Genomic DNA, 14252 nt, shown 5'->3' with positions numbered 1-14252 from the left:
TAATTTTCATTTATTGCTCAGTTAATATTTAATAGCCCAAAGAACACAGTATATAATAAAAAAATCCCCCCACTGACTATTAAATGCGCTACACCCAGTCCAGTAGGTGGCAGTAATGACCCTTCAGTTGCCAACCGCCACTCAGTTTAGAAGCGCAGAAGATTAGAACGTTAAGTTTGGGCGCGAAAGGACAACGACAGTGCCAGCGGGGTTTTAGAGGTAAGTTTAAAATATTTATTAAGTTTTGCATAAGTTTCTTGCTGTCTTGTTTGTTACAGCTTAGTTAGTAATTACTGTTAGGGGAGGTTTGCAAGTTTATGTCGTAGTAATGGTGTGGTAGCAGGACCTTGCGGTTTACAATGGTTTGTTAAAGAGTAACTAAACCCTTAACCAACTTTTTTTAGTTAATGATCTGTAAGAATGATGCTTTATTAGTGCTGTGGATTGATTTTAGCCAGTTTTTTGACATTTGGATATTAAGTGTTTCAATACTACAATATATGGTGTAAACGTCTGAGTGCTGCCCTCTTCAGGTTGAACGGTGGCTACTGCAGTTGAATTTTCCTATTGGATGTTGGGTCCAAAAAGTAACTCTTGACGTAAGCAGGTTCAAGCTCCCCACGCCCTTGTTACGATCTCACCACACACTTGGTACGAGCTTAGTTCGTCCCCTCTATCTCCGTTGGGATCTGCCCACTTTTCTTGCATTTTTCAAATATTGCCAGTGGGTGGAGTCAGGCTCTGACCAGGGGTTTAGTTACGCTTTAATGCTTAATTTTTCGTGGGTGTTTTTGTAAATATGTCTTAATTTAATGTAATTGCACAGAACTGTTCAGTTTATTTATATTATTATGGCTAACCTTATAAAGCCTGTTGTTGTTTTAGGAACAGTAATAATACGAATTGTTTATTTAGCCTACTTAAAGAAGAGTATATATTTTAAAAGTTCTAATGTATTTTGACATTCCTTATAGCTTGACGTGGCTGAAGTCAATACTTCACCAAAATTACAACCAATGTTTGGCTCAAAACTTGCCTAATGGGAGTGTTTTTCCCTTTCATTATTTCTCATTTTGTAGACCCATTAGAGTGATTTCCTGCGTTCTCTCCCACATGGTAAGAGTGCCTTTCTGCCAGTTGATACATGATGTGACAGGTGTTGTTAATTATTACTTAGTTTATCTTTGTAATTTTTTTATTAAAGGTCAGCGAATGGATTATCCAGTCACAGTACATAATGAAAGGTAAATGGCAATTAATTAAGTAATGTACAAAATGTATAAACTAAAGTGTATTCGCTAGCTACTAATCTCTATCATATTACCTCTATCACTCTTTCTAAAAGACTTGCCGAAGTTAGAAGAAGCTGAGTGAATCTTCAGAGTGATTCTTCAGAGAGAAGATGTTATGGTAATGTAAATCTTAAGTTTTTATGTTGTGTATATATATATATATATATATATATATATATATATATATATATATTATATAACTAGCCCCCCCCCCACCCATTCGGAACGCGTTTTAACTCATACGATGGCCCGGCCGTGTCATGCCAAGGTTAACATGGCTTCCAGTAGCTACAAAGCAAAAGCAATGAAACAAAATGAACAATTTGCACTGTCCTTTGCCTGTGATCCATCAAAGCACACAGATTTATGTTTAACATGGAAAAAGTCTGATTCCGCTTAAAATCACATACAAAAAGCAACCATATACGTAGCTTAGACACTCCTTTTTCATCGACGTGAGGAAAAATATCCCAGGGGCTGTTAAACTTGGTATTAAGATGTGTTCTCGTCGATCAGATCACAAGTGGACGAGAGAGACACATTACGTTTACACTTGGTGTTTAAATCTGTTTCTCTTTGTCCATTTTCGACTGCTTTAATTTTTTATTTGTATTTAGCCTTCATACAAAATTAAATGTAAACTCACTGTCAAATAATCAGACTTTAGGGCTCACCTTTAATATTAATAAGGTTCAGTCAGTGATAAATGCTGTAATGCAGGGCTCTAAAACTAATGGATCATTTTAATAACAAATTCTTCAATCACAGTATTAACTTTCATAGTGCCATAATTTTTATCAATTCACTATTATAGTAAAATCTGAAAAAGTGTAAGTGACCTGAAAACTTTTGAATGGTAGTAGGCTATTTAATGATACATAAGATAGTTGGACAGAAACATTTATATCAAAGCTCTATTTGTGATTGCATAGCAAGCTACATAATATATTGGACACTAGCATACTACTTCATATAGACTGTTTCAGCAGTAACAACATAAACAAGCGGCTGTCGCGATCCGCACGTAACTTCCGGTAAACTCTGCTAAGAATAAATAACAACAAAGTTCTTTAAACGTAGTTTATTTATATAACAAGCACAAAAAACAACACATAGATTACCTAAGAAACAAAAACATTTGTTATTTTCGACGAGGCATTTGTTCAAGAGATCAGTTTAGCAACAAGTCAGACCATCAAAAAAAGGAAACCGGAAGTAAGGTTCGGATCCAGACGTGTATCACGTGCGTCCGATGAAACCGTCTATACATATACTCATAACGAGAAGAATAGCTGCCTACATACTTTTATCTATTGCACGTTTCTTTCCCCCTTTTTAACACGTGAACCTGATTTTTCTCATTCGTAGTTCAGTTTTTGTTGCATTACATCTCCTGTTCTCCCTCCCTGGTGTCACCATTGGAAGCTGTGACTTGACACGAACTAAAGCCGCACCTCCTTCTCATATTCTGAGTGATAGCTCTTCTCTGGGCGAACAGCAGATTCATTGATCTCATAATAACAATGATATGATTTTACGCAAGGCACAGATGAGAGTTCAAATTCTATCAGGCATTGTTTTCCGGAATGCACGGCTCATGGTTGCTTAGCTGCAAAAGACGCCACATGCTCTAAAGAAAGAAGCGCATTGACCGGCATTTAATAAGTGTTTTTACACCCCATTAAGACAGCCAGCGACCAGCAGTAAATCTCATTCATTTCAATGGAAATCTGACGACTTCCGCCGACACGAGCGAAAGTAACCGTTGGCGACTGTTTGGGCGTGTCCAGCGTAGTGAGAAAGTTAAGAAAATTTAAACTTTATGCAAATGTTGAGAGAATTTTGGGAGCGACTACCAATGAGAATGAAGCAGCGAAGTTCACATCATCCTTCTTTTGTCAGTTACTGGAGTGGATAGTACTCATTTGTTTATGACTACCAGATTTAAACATGCCTCATTGAAAGAGACGAGCGACACGCAGCGATAACGTCGCTGGCTGTCTGAACGTGGGAAGTGACATGGGAACGGCAACGGGATGCAGTAATGTATATCGAAATATCGGAAATGTGTTTAGAAGCCATATCATTGAAAAAAATTATACAGCGACATATATCGATATTTAATTACAGTGTTTCCTCTAGGATTTTTTTCAGCTGTGGCGGCAGGGGGCGCCCATGATGATTATAAATGTACATTTTTTTTTTTAAAGTAGAATATAGGCTACAGTAAACTAACATGTATTTTTTATCTTTTTCATGCTTTAATTTACTTTTCCTTATATTTATAGCATATTGCTTTTATATTTTTGATCTAAAATGTATTTTCTTAAAAAACGTTACATAGCTACGTACTTAGTTCGGTTATTTCATTGTAGTTTTAATGTAGTGTGCATTGCAAGTTGTGCTCGTGTTTAGCGTAACAGATCTGTTGCAAACTCACGCACAGTCCTGTTTGATAATCCGCACCGCTGTGATTGACCGAACATCCATCAGCAGCAATTTTATTTCACACCCGGACCATTTGACATAAAGACCCCGAGCAGGTCACACCGCAAATCGCGCAGTTGAATAGAAACCTTTAACGGTCTTCAGACAGATCTTAAACACAAAGCACGGGGCCATTTAAAAATGAGTCAAATTTTGGTCTTGGATGTTAGACCCGCATTTACTCTTGTCTATTGAGTCCCGACCTGCATCTACAACGCAAATGACGCGCGAAAAGCCTATTATTACCCGTTACATCCAATATTATGCGGTTCACCCGCGGGTACCCCGACCTTTCGTCTGAAAACAGATATCACCGTCTGCCTCAAGTTTCTATTACCAACGCTCTTTTCTTCCACGGGAATAATGTAAGTTTCCTTACAAACAGATTCGACTATTAATGTCTTGCAGTCGCATATAAGTAGTATTTAGTATTTAGCCTTTTGTTTTTGGACAAATATCTTATCATTTAATGTGAAACTTTGTGAGTGTGGATCTAAAGCACAGAAGATTGATTGACAGCTGAGCGGTCAGCAGCGCGTTACTGCGCTTATAGTCTATATTCTCAATAACCAATGGCCAGATAAGTTGATAATATGAGTACAGTGATTCCAAATGAATGTCCAAAAAACTCGTAATATGTTAAATCAAAAGTTTAATAATGTCTTTTCTCGCAGCCCTGCACTGCGTCCGTGTATATGCGCCGGTGAACATCAAATGCGTGATGACCTTGCACCTTAAATTACCCTAAATTTATAGTCATAAAGATAAAAGTAAAACAATATTCGAAACTTCAAATTATGTATTTTTATTTGTGTAAACTCACAATAAGGAGAAAACTTTGTGCTTATTTAAAATCATTAAAAACATGACGTGCTTTCTGCTGCTTTGGTCAGCGCGTCACAAAAAAAACAGAAACTCAAATACTTTTTTATTCGTTTTGTCAATTTAATTATTATTTAAGTGTAACATATTTCGTATAGGCTTATTTATTTTATTATTATTATTTCTCAAAACAGAGACGCAGCCTAATCATCATCTGTTGATTTAAATCTATTTGTTCATTAAACTAAACCCATGGAAGAAATTATGATACTTTAGGAGATTTATTTATAAATGAGTGAACAACGCGAATCCAGAAAGGAATTTATTTCTAAGACAGCCAGTCTGGCAGGGCGGACATTTCTGTAGCTTTTTTGCGAGCTGCGGCCGTGGGTTTTGTCTAGAAGGGATACAGCAAATGCCGAAAAGTTAAGGATTAGATTGAGGTAGGATTATTAGGATGAAAACAGCGGCTCTGGCTAAATGAGATACAAATACATCCTACAATCGTGTGAAATTTTGTGTTTAGAGTTTGGTTTGGTTGAAGGATTAGGATAAAACAGTGGCCATCCAGCGAGATTTCGTTTGCTGTATCCCTTCTATCCACAACTGCAGGCGTGGCGGGGATGTTTTAGGCATGGCGGGCCGCCACGGTAGAATGTATATAGCGGAAACACTGAATTACCCTTCATTCAGACAGCCAGCGACGTTATCGCTGTGTGTCGCCCGTCTCTTTCAATGAGGCGTGTTTAAATCTGGTCGTCATAAACAAATGAGTAGCATCCACTCAAGTAACTGACGAGAGAAGGATGACGTGAACTCCACTGCTTCGTTCTCATTGGTAGCCTCTCTCGAAATTCACTCAACATTTGCATAAAGTTAAACTTTTATTAACTTTCTCGCATCGCTGAACATGCCGATACGGTCGCCAACGGTCGCTTTCGCTCGTGCCGCCGGAAGTCGCCAGGTTTCCATTGAAATGAATGAGATTGCGTCGCTCTGCTACTGCTGGTTGCTGGCTGTCTGAATGGGGCGTTATTGTCCAGCCCTATATCACTACCTCTATCTCGCATAATAGTTTTTGTACAAACACCCGTGGCAGTCGACACACTCTGCTGAGCCTGATTTAAGTTGCAGAAATGCCGTGAATGCGGACGGTATGACAAAATCCATCCCACACAATTTGTCATTTTATTTCATGGTAGCGGTATATATGTTTAAGATTTATGTTTACATTGTTTTTGGAATATACAAATTTGCCCCTCACTAATTAGCTTTAAATTAAATGCCCATCACAGTTTTTCAAATGTATTAAGTTCAAGGTAGTGTTAACGTAAAATGCACTAAAGATAACAAAAAATTAAGGGTTGATAGACAGAATCTTGTTTTAAAATCAGTTATTTATTTTCTAGGCTATTGAAGATATAGTATGCATTGTATTTTATATTTATGCATACATAACATTAGAAATAGGCATACAAACAAGTATGAATATGCACAAACCTGACAGGAAAATACATGTAGGCTATATGAGATCTTTAAATATGGAGATTATAAATATGACAGGTGCTATGAGGTAATGATCATGGAGTCTGTTTCAAAGTGGTCTTGTCGCTTTTTACTTTCTTTGTTCAGTCTCTTTTTTTGTCATTCTGATAAAAGTTGTTGTCCTGTTAGCAAATGGATCATCAAACTACATCGCTCAAGCGGCGTTCGCTGCTCAACATACAGTACAATGTTTCCTAAGTTAAATGTTATTTACCATTGTGCAGAATAGTAGATGGTTAGTGCTTCCTGCTCTGCTCCTGTTCGGACGCTCTGCTCTGCTCCTGTTCGGACGCTTTTGCTTACTGCTCTGCGCTTTGCTCTATCGCTTTTTATATTTTATCTTATAATTTTAACTTCAGCAAATCAGCATAGTGCTCAAACAACAAAGCTTGACATCAACGATAATTTACAAACTTTCGGGACTGGAGGATTACAAAAAAGTGGAATTTTTCATCCGTCTAGCCTCCCACCGCCATCAGCTTACATTCCAGAAGGAAAAACACAGCTGCCTTCATTCAAAAGGATAAGAAAAAGAAATGCCTCATCAACAATCTACTTGCTGCACAAACTGCCACAGACTTTTACAAAGGATTGCTATTCTTGAAACAAAGTTACTTACAGGACTACCAAACCAGACGGAACACACAGAGCTTCGTCATCATGGACGCCCTCAGCATACAGCCGGTGAGTCCCATAAATCTAATGATCAACACACTAATCAATGGTACAAACAGGGAGCAAGACCCAAAATCACTCGAGAAATCAGACTGTCACGAGCATCACATTTTGCCGCAATTGCTTTCTCCACCCCAGATACAGCTAGGACAAGGATTGCAAACACTGACTTTCTACCACCACCTATACATCTTGAGAACAGATTTGAAGTATTAATGAATATGAGTGAGGAATCCCCAAATGTGATAAATGAGACTGAACACCGATCAAATCAGCCAGCAGCTAACACTGATGCTAACTGCCGCTCAAGATCAAGCAGACAGCGGCACTCAGCGCAGAGCGCATCCGAGCCCAGAACTCTGATACTGGGGGACTCAATTATCAGAAACTTGATCAATAGGGACTCAACTACGTGCTGCCTTCCACAAGCAACCGTTTCTGATGTAAACAGGGAACTTCAGAACATTCTGATGAAACATAAGACTGTAAATCGAGTTGTCATTCATGTGGGGAAGAATGATATTCACAAAGAGCAATCTGAACTCCTTAAGAGGGATTTCAACAAACTTTTTGAAACACTCAGAACAGTGAAAGTTCAGCCGTTCATCAGTGGACCACTTCCAGCAAGAGGAACAAATAGGTTTTCACGTTTGCTTGGACTTAATACATGGCTACAAAAAAACTGCAACATAAAAGGACTGAACTTTATAAACAACTTCAATCTTTTCTGGAGTCAGAGACAACTATTTAAACAGGATGGCATCCACCCAAACAGACTGGGTGCAAGAGTGCTAAAGGACAATATCTACTTCTCCCTTCATCATCCTTCAGCAGTGTGTGCCAATCCACTCAACCTGAATGGCACACACACACCTGGACAGAGTATGAATGACCACAGGACTTCTCTCCAGCACCTGAATGGACATGATGTTGACATATCCCACAAGAACAGAGATAACACCACGCAGCCACAACAACCACTGCTCATGGACACAATCTCAGCTGAGCCCTGCCCACAGAGCTCACCACAGTCAGACTGTGTCAGATTAGAACGGCTCCAAGATTCAGCACCCAAGGACGACTTTCTGGAAAACAGCCAGGGAAACCAGGACAACATATCACAGCCTCCGGTCACATCAGAACAACAGGACTCCTCACTAGATATGTCATTCCTCTCTCCAGCATCCCCGCTTTTGACCTTCTCTGGAAAAATGGAGGAACTGGTTTATGCTGGAACTAAACTATCCCACTCTATTGCTGCAAGCCCCCAGATTTCAACCAGAAAACAGCAAGCCCCAAAGCCAGTGGGCCCAGTTCCCCCTCCTCGTCCTGTGAGAGCTCTTCGGTCTCTGACACAACGCCAAGGCACACACCCTCCTCCATCTACTGTAGGTGAACCAAAAACAACTGATAACGGCTCTCAGTGATGTGTGTCGGGTTCCTGCTAAGAAAATACTAATACTTTTATCAAATGTTTACAAAAGCAGGAACTCAGTGTGCCTATATCTTTCTCTATTTCTGTTTAAGTACATGATAGAAAGTGTAAGGCTAGATCAAATCGTGTGGCAAATCAATCTAATCTGCTGCCTGTGACTTGTCAAACTAAGATCTCTGTTAGGGAAAAAATTGTACTGTTAAGTTAGCACTTTTAAATATCTGTTCACTTAGAAACAAATCACTTCTAGTCAGCGACTTAATAGCCACGAACAACCTGGATTTTATGTTTCTAAATGAAACATGGCTAGAAGAAAGCTACAGTGCAACAGTCCTTAATGAAACAGCCCTTCCTAACTTTACTTATATGAGTTTTTGCAGAACTGATAGGAGAGGGGGAGGTCTAGCTGCTCTTTTTAAAGATGTCTATCAATGTAAGCAAGTGTCATTTGGGAATTACCCGTCTTTTGAACATCTAGGTATTGTGTTGAAAGGTACCCCACGCATTCTACTGATCATTATTTACAGGCCCCCAAAATACTCTCCAGCATTTGTTGAGGACTTTACAGAACTGTTATCAATGATTTCCTCAGAGTTTGACTGTTTTGCTATTGCTGGAGATTTTAACATTCACATAGATAAGCCAGAAAGCATTATGACAAAAGATGTCACAGCTGTTTTAAATACTTTTGATCTGACTCAACATGTACATGGACCCACACACAATCGTGGACACACTCTAGATTTAATTATCAGTAAGGGTGTAAACATTTCATCAATTGTTATTAAGGATGTAGCACTGTCTGATCATTTCTGTATTTTCTTTGATATAATAATCTCTCCTACTATTGAAACTAAATCTGTGTCTGTCAAAAAGAGATGCTTAAATGAGAACACCAGTGTGCTATTTATGAAGGCTATATCTTTAACACCAAGCATATCTGCAGTCTCTGTTGATTTTCTCCTTGATTCCTTTAATTTGAAAGTTAAGAGTGCAATCGATGATATTGCTCCTGTAAAAGTCAGGAAGAAGAATGGCAGGCAAAAATCACCTTGGAGAAACTCAACAGAGGTGCAGAATATGAAGAGACAATGCAGAAAAGCTGAGCGCATGTGGCGGAAGACAAAACTTGTAGTACATTATAAAATCTATAAAGACAGCCTTCGTGCTTTCAGTGTGGAACTAGGCAAAGCTAGACAGACTTTCTTTTCAAATATTATAAACAAAAACATAAATAACACACGCACTCTTTTTGCTACTATAGAGAGACTAACAACCCCCCCAAGTCACATTCCAAGTGAAATGCTCTCAGACAGCAAATGTAGTGAGTTTGCTAACTTCTTCTCTGAGAAAATCAATAATATAAGAAAGGTGATCAGCACATCCTTGAGCTGCGCCGGGGTTAGACAAATCAGACCACAACATCAGAAAGTAGTTACGATGTCTGATTTCGAAGCAGTTGATGGTAACATTTTGGAAGAAATAGTACAGCATCTTAAAACATCAACCTGCGCCCTTGACACACTCCCAACATCTTTTTTTAAAAGTGTCTTTAACTGTTTAAAAGCAGATCTCCTAAAAGTGGTAAATTCATCACTTAACTCTGGCACTTTTCCAAAGTCCCTTAAAACTGCAGTTGTTAAGCCCCTCCTGAAAAAGAGCAACCTAGATAACACTGTATTGAGCAACTACAGACCTCTCTCAAATCTTCCTTTCATAGGCAAGATCATTGGAAAAGTTGTTTTCAATCAGCTGAACAAATTCTTAATTTCTAATGGTTACTTTGACATTTTTCAATCTGGTTTCAGACCACACCACAGTACAGAGACAGCGCTCATAAAGATAATAAATGATATTCGCCTCAATACAGACACAGGCAAACTATCAGTGCTGGTGCTACTCGACCTCAGTGCTGCTTTTGACACTGTCGATCACAACATACTTCTTGACAGGCTGGAAAACTGGGTCGGGCTTTCTGGGGTGGTCCTGAAATGGTTCAAGTCATACTTAGAAGGGAGAGGTTATTATGTAAGTATAGGTGGCCATAAATCTGAGTGGACATCCATGACATGCGGAGTCCCGCAAGGCTCAATTCTTGCGCCACTCCTGTTCAACCTGTATATGCTCCCACTAAGCCAAATAATGAGAGATAACAAAATTGCCTATCACAGTTATGCAGACGACACCCAGATATACTTAGCTCTATCCCCTAATGACTATAGCCCCATTGACTCCCTGTGCAAATGCATTGATGAAGTTAAAAGTTGGATGTGCCAAAACTTTCTTCAGTTAAACAAAGAGAAAACTGAAGTCATTGCGTTTGGAAACAAAGATGAAGTTCTCAAGGTGAATGCATACCTTGACGCTAGGGGTCAAACAACTAAAAATCAAGTCAGGAATCTTGGTGTGATTCTGGAGTCTGACCTCAGTTTCAGTAGTCATGTCAAAGCAATAACTAAATCAGCATACTATCATCTCAAAAATATTGCAAGAATTAGATGCTTCGTTTCCAGACAAGACTTAGAGAAACTTGTGCATGCTTTCATCACGAGCAGGGTGGATTATTGTAATGGCCTCCTCACTGGCCTTCCCAAAAAGACCATAAGACAGCTCCAGCTCATTCAGAATGCTGCTGCCAGGATTCTGAGCAGAACCAGAAAATATGAACACATCACACCAGTCCTCAGGTCGCTACACTGGCTACCAGTTACATTTAGGATTGATTTTAAAGTATTATTAATGGTATATAAATCACTCAGTGGACTAGGACCTCAATACATTGCTAATATGCTCATTGAATACAAACCTATCAGATCACTTAGATCATTAGGATCACATCAGCTGGAAATACCAAGGGTTTACTCAAAGCAAGGAGAGTCAGCTTTTAGCTATTATGCCAGTCGCAGCTGGAACCAGCTTCCAGAAGAGATCAGATGTGCTCCAACAGTAGCCACATTCAAATCCAGACTCAAAACACATCTGTTTAGCTATGCATTTACTGAATGAGCACTATGCTGCGTCCGAACTGATTGCACTCACTATTTTAATTATGTTCTATTTCTCTTGTTTTTATTCATATTTTTAATTGTTTTATACTTTTATTCCTGTTTTATTCTTTTTCACACATTTAAACAGTTTTTATTTAAATCACATTTATTTTTTATTTTAATTGATGTTTTAAATTCATGTATATTTGATTTTTGTTTTCTCATTTCTATGTAAAGCACTTTGAATGACCTTTGTGTATGAAATGTGCTATACAAATAAACTTGCCTTGCCTTGCCTAGATCGGATTAACTCTTTAACATTAACTCATTTATGTGACCAAATGAATCTGATCAGAGAACTGACCAGGTGTAAAAAGGACATTTAATGACTGCTGTAATGTAAAAAAATGTTTTAAATAATGTAAACTAAATATAGTAAAAAGGACATTTTGAAAATTTTAATTGTGCAATCATGTTGAGAAAATTGGCAAAATAATTAGAAAAATATGTTTTTTTAAATTGTCAGCTTTGGACAAGAATTTTACTTTTGGTGCATCTCCAATGCTTAGTATATCTTTAATAGCCTACAAAAAATAACTGATTAAAAAACAAGATTCTGTCTATTAAGACTTATCTTATATTTATTTTTTGCATTTTCCCTTTAACACTAACTTTAACTTATATTTTTAAAACTGTGGTGAGCATTTAGTTTAAATCTAATTAGTAAGTGGCAAATTTGTATATTCCAAAAACAATATAAACATAAAGCTGAAACACTCATATACTGTGATATATCTCATTTTGAACCACACTCTTCCATACACAATACTATGTTGTCTAGGAAATATTTTCCCCATGTAGCCACAGTATGCAGTTCTAACTTCCTGCTTGTTTTTAATTCTTTAGATGTCTCACAAGAACCAATGAAATTTGGGAGACCTCAGAGTATGTCCTTGCTGTGACTGTGCAAAAACAGCTATGTTATGCCCGTGAATGGATTGGTGTATAAAAGGGCCTGCAGTGTTCAACAGTGTCTCTGTTTAATGTGAAGTAAATCCATCACATTTGCATCAGAGGAGGAGCTTCAGTTACTGAATAGTCCTAAACAATGAACTGTGGTAATGTTTCAATTTCTAAATGTTTCAAGAAGTACAGTTGTGTCTTTGAGTTTTGTATGGTACCTGTATCTGGTCATTAAAAATTGAATTGAATTGAAATTGAATTGCTTTTCCAAATTCATTTTGCTGATGTATGTTTATGATGTTGTCTTAATTTTCCAGAGTCCTCTAGTGGCAATAATATTTATAATTTTAATTTGTACTTTTGTATTTTATGGCAAAAAAATTTGAATCATACAATTGTATTTTACGATATATATATATACGTTTATTTGCTCGTTGTATTTAATTTCTTGAGTGTGATGTATCCTGTGTAAACTGTGTGGGTGTATTGCAAGTTAGTGACTTTTTGGTTTAAAGTATGTTAATTGTAGCCCTACATGGTCTCTGATTTAAAAACTAGTCAAAACAGACTTGATTTAGTAACATTGAACCTGCAGTAGATAAAGCTTGTTTTTTTATATTGCTTCAATGTTGCTATATTGTAAATTAAACTATTGAAATTATGTTCAATAAACATTGATTTTATATCCATCTTGATTGATTTTCCATCATTGAAATAACATTATTCTAGGCTGCAAACCTGATGAAAAATCAATGAAAAATGTCAACGTTGTTTTAATGATAATTTGGTTAATGGCATCAACATCAATTCTATGTTGATTCACTGTTGGTCTGCTACCTTAAGTGATTGAATTTATGTTGAATTAAGATTGGTTTTGTAACCATTTAGATTGATTTTGCATCATTGAAATAACATTATTCCAGGGTGCAAACCTGATGAAAAATCAATGTAAAATTTCAATGTTGATTCAATGATAATTTGGTTGATGGATTAACATCATTTCAATGTTGATTCACTGTTTGTCTGCTATCTGGGAATTGACCTGAAGTGCCGCAAAAATATATGTTTAATCAAGATTTGTTTTTAAGAAATGGCTCATTTTAATCCCAACAGCTTTTGTAATAATGTTTCAGTGCAAAACGAAACTGTCAAAAAGTATTATAATATTCACAGCTTGGTAAATCCCATTGAGTCAATTTTTGCAAAGGCATAAGTCTTGTCGCCTTGTCATATGAGCTTCATCTGTGACTAATAATGGATCAATTAGGTCTCATGTGTGTATAAAAAGAATCCCAGTAGAACAAGGAACCACCATTTTTGTTGTGCCCAAAAATGTTAATACTCTTGCAAATTGGTAAGTGTTGCCTATAAATATAATGATGCAATAATTAGGTATGTAGTTATTACAATAAGAGGTCAACAATACTGTTGTACAAATATATGCATAGTGCCAAAATGTCACGTTATTTACAATTCGTTTTTTAATCAAACATTTATTTTTGTAAATGAACTGCAGTTTGCAATAACAATCAGAGACATGACAGTAAAATCAGAAGTCAGAAAGAAAAGTCACAATGACTGCAGTGCAACTGAATGGTTGTGCAAATCAATATTTAGAAATTAGACATTTTCAAATGTATTTCTTAAATGTATAAACACTTTAAATACATAAGTAAAATGGTATTGTCATGATTTCGGTCTTACCAGTTTGCTGTGTGTCTTTTTTCCTTTGTTGTCTTGTATGTTTGTCTCACAGATCCACGTGCGCGTCTTTCACAGGTGTTCCCGTTTGCTGTGATTTCCTCACTGACATCGTCATCATCACCTTAAGCTTGTTTGATCCCCAATCGGCAGTAGTATATAACTGTCTCATTCCCCTCAGTCTTTGCGAGTCCGTCATTGAATGTACTAGAGGTGCTTCTGATGCATTTCGCTGTCCTGTCCTGTCCTGTCCTGTCCTGTCCTGTCCTGTCCTGTCCGTTCCCAGTTTAGTTCACAGATATTAGTCTGTGTTATCTGCTGTCTCGTCCTTGCAGAGTTCCAGCC

General features: G+C 37.5%; 1 long non-coding RNA gene across 1 annotated transcript; it reads left to right on the top strand.

Annotated features, from left to right (window-relative positions):
- Positions 1-771: 771 nt before the first annotated feature.
- On the top strand, positions 772-13243 carry LOC141363927 (uncharacterized). The gene is made up of 4 exons (XR_012369615.1): positions 772-1116; positions 1205-1244; positions 1346-1410; positions 12150-13243. It is a non-coding gene; the product is annotated as an uncharacterized lncRNA (long non-coding RNA).
- The last annotated feature ends 1009 nt before the right edge of the window (positions 13244-14252 follow it).

Source organism: Misgurnus anguillicaudatus, chromosome 5, assembly GCF_027580225.2.
Source record: "Misgurnus anguillicaudatus chromosome 5, ASM2758022v2, whole genome shotgun sequence".
In the NCBI taxonomy this organism is placed as follows: Eukaryota; Metazoa; Chordata; class Actinopteri; order Cypriniformes; family Cobitidae; genus Misgurnus; species Misgurnus anguillicaudatus.
This window is presented reverse-complemented; position numbering and strand designations above follow the sequence as displayed.